Raw genomic sequence first — 8,192 nt, 5'->3', positions numbered from 1 at the left:
AGCCAATTGCTAAGACCAAGAAGATGCACACACAGAAAATAAATCTCCTTAATTTACTCCATAACCACCCTATTAAATAGGCCTAGTAACAAACCAGGTGCATGCAGTGGCCGGTGGGCACATGCATCCTGCATGCATGGCCAGTCAGCCAAGTCCATGCGCCAGCTCCAATGCAGCAACACAAAAGAAGAGAGCGATTCTTGGGAAAAAGCGAGTAGTTAGTGCAGTGGGCCTTATAAACACGAACAACTCACTCTCCCGCTTCCATCTCCCCCCAATTCCCCCTGTTCCCCATCTTCCTCACTCGTCCAGAAAACCCCCGCTCACCTTCTTCCTCACTCGTACAGAAAATGCCTGCTCCTCTTCTTCCACTCCTACAAAAATCCCCAGCCCTCCTTCTTCCCCACTCGCACTGCCACTAGGCTCGTCTCTGGCTACTCTGCTCAAACCCGTGAGCTCGGCACGATGCCCATAAGGAAAATGGAGTCGGCTGGCCCCAACACAAAGAAGATGAGGCTCCCACTAGCGGTGACGCTGGTTGTAGATCCCGCACCCGACAGCGCGGGGAGAAGCAGCGACTGTCGGTGTCATCTCGGGTAGGGGGTCCTGAACTGTGAGTCTAAGGCTAATGGTAACAGGAGGCGAGGGACACGATGTTTACCCAGGTTCGGGCCCTCTCGATGGAGGTAATACCCTACTTCCTGCTTGATTGATCTTGATGATATGAGTATTACAAGAGTTGATCTACCACGAGATCATAGAGGCTAAACCCTAGAAGCTAACCTATGATTATGATTGTTGCTGTCCTACGGACTAAACCCTCCAGTTTATAGACACCGGAAGGGGCTAGGGTTACATAGAGTCGGTTACAGAGAAAGAAATCTACATATCCGAATTGCCAAGCTTGCCTTCCACGCAAAGGAGAGTCCCACCCGGACATGGGACGAAGTCTTCAATCTTGTATCTTCATAGTCCAACAGTCCGGCCAAAGTATATAGTCCGGCTATCCGAGGACCCCTTAATCCAGGAAGCCCTAAATAGCCCCGGAACCAGGCTTCAATGACTATGAGTCCGGCGCGCAGATTGTCTTCGGCATTGCAAGGCGGGTTCCTTCTCTGAATACTCCATGGAAGATCTTCAATATGAGGATCGTGTCCAGCTCTGTAAGATAATTTCCACATACCACCGTAGAGAGCACAATATTTTTCACATCTAATCCACTGATAACTTTCCATAGTGTGACATCACACCGCGCCGTTTTTCTCAACCTGCCACCGCACTTATCGCGAGGCAGTTTTATTGGCACGTCTTGTCGAAGCAGAGATCGTGTCCCCTTATCACGGGATTCTCACCAATACGGGTGTAGGTAGCCCAACCGCGCCATTAACATGGCGCTTGGGGAACAAGTAAGTTTACCGGGCAAGTGGAGAGGCGCAGGATCCCTGCTTCCTTTATAAAGGGATAAGGACTCCCCTTTTTCATCCACGCCTTCTTCTTCCTCAGCTCATCCATTCCCCCTCGCTCGAGCCTTAGCGCCCAAGTGTTCGTCTTCTCCGCCCAAAAAGGTCTTCCGAAAATTTCTAATCTGAAGCAGGAGGCAAGTGGATGGCCTCTACCGTCCGAGAGAAGGATATCAAAAAGCTTCAGGAGGCCAGGTATCTGGCCAAGAAAATCGGCCACCGTCTTCCGACGATGGGAAATATCGTCCCTTCTCCGAAACCCCACGAGAGGGTTGTATTACTCCCTCATTTTGTTCGCGGGCTAGGGTTTCCCCTCCACCCATTCGTTCGCGGCATCATGTATTATTACAGGATCGATTTTCATGATCTATCCCCTAACTCCTTCCTCAACATCTCGACATTCATCGTCGTGTGCAAGGCCTTTCTCCGCATCTCGCCACACTTCGGCTTATGGCTGAAGGTTTTTAATGTGAAGCCCAAGGTAGTGAGCGGTGAGCACGCCGAGTGCGGAGGCGCCATGGTGAGCAAGATGCACAACGTCACATGGCCAACATGTATTTTCAATGATTCCGTCAAGGAGTGGCAGCAGTAGTGGTTTTTACATCACTAAGCCGCGCGACACGGACTGGGCCGCTACTCCTGAATTCTGATCTGGAGCCCCCCTGCGGCTTACGTCCTGGCCCAAGAAGGGCCTGAACTGGTCTTCGTCCGATGAACTATCGGTGCTCCAGACGCGTGTCAAGGATATGGAAGACAAGAACATCAAACTTGTCAATGTAGTCCAGGTGATGTTAGTTCGCCGGATTCTTCCTTGTCAACACCGGGCCTGCAATTTATGGGAGTTCGACCCGGTCAAGCACCAAACCCTATGGGAGCTCTTTGGCTCCTCGCACAAGGACATCTAGAAGGTTCTTTTTAAGTCCGGCAAATCGTGGCCGGACTCCACCGAGGACCGCGGGTACCAACTATCCTGTCCTGCATGTTCGGTAAGTCACTGTTATGTTGGCAATTCGTATGCTTTATTCGCATATCCTGAGGAAAATGCTTAATGTGTTTTTCACAACCCTCCTAGGGCTGTACGAAGAAGGCGGGGCGGATCTATTGTCTAGCCCCACTGCCAGAAGAACCGGCCTGCCCACTTCTGACGAAGATGCTGGTCCCGACGCCTTACAAGGCGCCAAAGAAGAAGGCCGAGAAGGAGGCCAAGAAGACCAGGGGCTGCCTCCGTAGCCGCGGCGCTTCAGACACAAAATCCAAAGACTCCAATGCTCGTTCTTCCTCCGAAGAGGATGAGGAGGAGGAGGAAGATGAATCCCCCGTGGGGAGAAGAAAGAAAAGGACGGCCTCCGCATCTTTGGAGGCCGAGTCGCCTAAGAGGGGAAAACTCCTCTTCCAGAGGAGTCCACCGCCGCTGCCGATAATAGCCCAGAGTGGGATCCCAGGGCCCAGCCCCTGGTAAACTCGTGAGTATATAAAATCCGAACACGCTTATGCATCCCGGCTCATCATGGCATAATATTTTAATATGAGCCATACTTTTGTTGCAGTCCGGCGAGGTCTCGCACCGAACAATCCTCATTGGAGGATTTGCTAGGTTCGGATGCTATGGAGAGTGGGACACCCCCGAAGGCCCCTACCCCCAAACATGTGAATGACACCGAGGTGTCATCCCAGAAGGACCCAGACCGAGGAGGGGGAGATCATAAAGGCGGCGACAAGAGGTCAAACTTCAGGGGCCGGGCACATGGGAGAGGAGGCTCCCATGGACTTTGATGGAAGGGGCGATCTTGAATTCGGCCCCCAGCCGGATGCAGTCCCAGAGACCACTATGGCTCCAGGGTCAGGCAGGCGGCCTCCCTCGGCTGGAGGGGGTGTGCTTGCTCCCCCGGCAACCTCTGTCCAACTAGAAGTGCCGGATACTTTATCGACGACGCTAAAAGAGTGCTCCATCATCGATGAACACCGTGCCCTTATGGGTGCGGTGATTGAGAAGATTCAGTCCGCTGATAGTGGACTGAATGAATCCTGTATCGGTCTTATAAAAGGCTTTGAGGTATGTTTTATGAGGTTTTGAAGAGTGTCAAAGTATGGATAGTAGCCCCTGATACACTGTTCGGTCAAAGAAAGAACCGGACAGGGGATCAAATTTATGTTCGCAGGAGACTCATTTGATGACATCTATCTCTCTTCTATTATAAGTAGGCGTCTATAGCGACTGCCGCCTCTCATACTGTGGAAGTATCCGGACTGAGGCAGAGTCTGGAACGGGCCGAAAGAGAACTTGGCCGAGTGAAGAAGCAGTTGGAGGATAACCAAGGTATGCAGAAACCTTGTTTGCATTCAGCACGAATGAATAAGTGTGCACGATGAAAATATTTTTATTATGTGCTCTAGGGGCGATGGCCGAAATCGAGGCTCTTAAGAAGGCTGTGGCCGAGCTGAGAAGAAGGCAGCTGCAGAGCAGGCTCTTCGCGAAAAGCACGAGGCCAGGTTTATTCAAGCTGAGCGAGAGCTTCAGGAGGCCGTGAAGAAATGCGAGACCTTGGAGCAGAGTTTATTAGGGAAAGAATCCGAACTCGCCCAAGCTCGCCAAGCCGCAAGTGATGCCTGGGAGGAAGCCCAGGGTGCTCTGAAGGAAATCTAGGAGGCGAGGAAGATTGCGGCTGGTAAGGCTTTTTCTATACAAAGTGATTGTTTGAAAGGAGAAAATCAAGTTGATAATTTGAATTCCGATTTCTCCAGGGGTGTTTGCGGAGCTTCCATGTAGAATATCTGATGCCGCCCAATTCTACCGAGACGTGGAAAAGAGGACTACGGAGAATCTCTCCTGGTCGCAGTATTAGGCGCCGAATTATCCGGTACCATTTTCCGATCAGCTGAAGCAGCTGATCGAACTGCATAAGGCGACCGAACTAGCCATGAAGTATTTGATTATCCGGCTATGGCCCGCCGAGCCGATTCCAAGTAGTTACTTCAGACTCATGAAGCGGCTTGTGAGTGCCTGCCCTCGAATCGAAATCATCAAGCGGTTGGTCTGTATAGAGGGTGCGTGAATGGCCTTCGCCCGCACAAAGATGCACTGGGGGAAGATGGATGTGGAAAAGCTGATGACCGAGGGACCGCCGGAGGAGAAGGAGCACCGCAAGCCCGAATTATATTATGATAGCGTCCTGAAAGGAGCCCGCCTTGCGGCGGAGCAATGCTCCAAGGACATTGTATTTCCATGAATACAGTCATGTCGTCCTTTGTAATGTTGAACAAGGTCATTTCTATTATTTTATTGCCTGTTATTTGAAAGTATTTCCTCATGCACGGCCGTTATATATATATATTAATCCTGAGAGTTGGCCAGTCGTCGGCTTCTGCCCCCACGTAGGAACTACGGGGGTGTTTGGGATAAACCTGAGCACTATTTATTCCAGTTTTGGGTCCCTGAAGGAGGTGTTCAGCACAACGAACCAGGCAATCAGACTATAGGGCTTTATCACTCTCACTTAGCCATAGGAGTTTGACAAAAGGAAGGTAGGCGCAACCCCTAGTGTTCGGAAGGCCGCACAAGGGGCTCTATAAGCACATGATCGAAGGAAAAGCCGATCCATCGCACGCTGCATTAGTTATGGCATTATGCGAAAGAAATCCTTCAAGATTTTTCAACCTCTCGAACAGCTGACCAGCTCTCGCCATATCATGACAGTCAGTTTTCGGCTTTCTCTACTGAGGTGCTCGTCCGGAAGTACCGGGACACAATCGCAGTAGTTCTCCCTACGCTACCTTAGTCGATATTGCGGAACGTAAGGTACCAAAACATGGAAGCCGGGCAAACCCAACTATTGACCCAAGACATGATTCGGAGCTGATGCATATAATGCTATAAGTTCGGGTGCCGAACGTCCGGGAAGGTGTTCGGACTTTATTGCCGTTGTTATGGGTACGAAGAAGCCCCTGGCATATTGAGGCATATCACAATGTACGAATGCCGTTTTAACGAAAGGTGTCAATAAGAAACAATAGCAGATAAGCGTCATATAAATCTATATGTTGTATTCGAGTAATACGTCGATGTATATGAGTACAGGTATTGTGATAAAAATAAATATGACGGCGGAAACTGCTGAGACCGGGCAGGAAGAAGCTGTGTGCGGATTCGGAGTGTATTCAGATGGTCTTCGAGGGGAATATCTAAAGATTCCCTTGCGCGTTCGAGTTGTTTCCATGTCACCAGTCCTGGCCTGCGGAAAAGTGAACCTGCAAAGAAAATGCGAGAAATATTAGTGTGCCATGGAGCGGTTGAGCCGCTGTATGTGGCCTTTCCCTGCTTTTGCCGGAGTGTTTAATTGAGCTCCGGACGAGCCGGTCTATCATGCCGCGAAGTAGTTTGGACTCCTTTAGCAGTGTCCGGGAGCTTGGTCGTTGACTCAAGGTTCAATTGAAAGGTGACACTTGTTGCTTCTATTGTTAAAGCGGCGTTATACTCTTCGGCACCGAGGTGGAGTTCGGCTTTGCCACTAACCGTTATGATGCCACGCGGGCCGGGCATCTTAAGCTTACGGTAGGCGTAGTGTGGTACCGCATTAAAGCAAGCAAACGCGGTTCGCCCAAGCAGTGCATGATAATTACTGCGGAAAGGGACGATGTCGAAGACTAACTCTTTGGTACGGTAATTGTTTGGTGATCCGAAGACTACCTCTAGAGTGATGGAGCCTATACAACTAGCCTCCACGCCTGGTATAACACCTTTGAAGGTGGTTTTAGTGGGTTTGATCATCGAATGATCAATACCCATCTGGCGCACTGTGTCCTGATACAGCAGGTTTAGACCGTTGCCTCCGTCCATAAGAACTTGTGTGAGGTGGAACCCGTCAATTATTGGGTCGAGGACAAGTGTGGCTGAATTACCCCTGTTGGTATTGGCCAGACAATCCGTATGATCGAAAGTGATCGGCCATAGTTTATATTGTGGGGCGACTGGCTCCGTTAAGTCGACATCCCGAAGAGTGCACGTCCGTTCCCGTTTGGGGATTTGGATGGCGTTTATCATGTTCACCGTTTTGCGGGGAAATCTCCTTTTACCTCCTTTGTTTGGTGATTGGAGCTCCTCATCGTCGTCGTTGCTTTGAGACCCCTTCTCCTTGTTTTTGGCACCTGACCTATCGGCTTGTTTGAAGACCCAGCATTCTCTGTTGGTATGATTAGTTGGTGTTCCTGGGGTGCCATGAATTTGGCATGGACGATCGAGGATACGGTCCAGACTGGACGGGCCTGAATTGTTATTTTGGAATGGCTTTTTCCGCTGACCGGACTAAGAGCCACTGAATCCAGCGTTGACTGTCGTGTCTTCGGCATTGTTGCCACTGTTGTGACGCTTGTGTTTGTTGCGTTGGGGCTTGTCGTTGCTATCCTTGGCCTTTGATGTGCCAGGTTTGCTTGCTGTGTTGTTGGTACGAGCCAACCAGCTATCCTCACCCGCGCAAAAGTGGGTCATGAGCGTCGTGAGGGCTTCCATGGACTTCGGTTTTTCTTGGCCGAGATGTCCAGAAAGGAACCGAGTCCGGACAATTGACAATTTGGTTCTTTTTAGTGAGGAACCGAGTCCAGAATTTCCGAGCCGACTCTCCGGGCTGCTGAGTTATGTGACTTAAATCATCAGCATCCGGTAGTCGCACATAAGTGCCCTGGAAGTTATCCAGGAATGCGTCTGCCAGGTTCTCCCAACTTCCGATGGAGTTTGCCGGCAAGCTATTCAGCCAATGCCAAGCCGGTCCATTGAGTTTTAGTGGGAGGTACTTGATGGCGTGTAGATCATCCCCGTGGGCCATGTGAATGTGGAGGAAGAAATCTTCTATCCATACCGCGGGGTCTATAGTACCATCATATGATTCAATGTTCACGGGTTTAAATCCTTCTGGGAATTCATGATCCATTACTTTATCATTGAAGCATAGGGGGTGTGCGGCGCCTCTATGCCGAAGCACATCATGACACGGTTCAAATGAGTCTGGTCTGTTGTATTTGGCCCAGCTAGATTCGTTTTTAGTATATCTAGTGTGACGGTCATCATCATGTGTTGGGGCGCGCGCCCATGATCCGTAGATCGATCTTGACTGTCCTGCTTTGTTTTTCAATTTTTCTTGCAGGTCATTCATGGAGCCCCATGCCTTTGTGTTTTTGCTTGTTTGACGAGGGGGTGCGGGCTGGTGTTCGGTTAGATATGCCGCTTTGTCTCAGCCACGAGGTGGCCGGTCGGCTGCATCGTGCGCTTGTAGTGTGGGCTTTAATGCCTCCTCCTTGAGTTGAGGTAGCAACTTGCGCTTTTGGTAACTTTTGGTTGGGTGCTTGAGTCCATATTTCTCGGCTGCCAGGACCTCAGTCCATCTATCAGTTAGCAGATCTTGATCGGCTTGAAGATGTTGCTTCTTCTTCTTCAGGCTTTTTGCAGTGGCTACAAGCCGGCGCTTGAAGCGCTCGTGCTCGACGGGATCCTCAGGCACGATGAATTCTTCGTTGCCAAGGCTCACTTCGTCTTCAGAGAGGGCCATGTAATTATCAACCTCCAAGTCTCCATCTGTTGCCTGTTCATGGGGGCTAACTTGCCCATCCTCCCGTTCGGCCTGCTCTAAGTCTGGCTGGGTGGGGTTGTTTTCGTCTTCGGCATCATCCGGAGTGTTATTGTCTCTTTTGCCGGTATCGCTATATTTGCTATGGCGGGGCTTAGAGCGGCGCCGATGACGCCGG

The sequence above is a fragment of the Triticum dicoccoides genome, chromosome 1B, assembly GCF_002162155.2.
Source record: "Triticum dicoccoides isolate Atlit2015 ecotype Zavitan chromosome 1B, WEW_v2.0, whole genome shotgun sequence".
Classification (NCBI taxonomy): Eukaryota; Viridiplantae; Streptophyta; class Magnoliopsida; order Poales; family Poaceae; genus Triticum; species Triticum dicoccoides.
Note: the sequence above shows the minus strand (reverse complement) of the source record.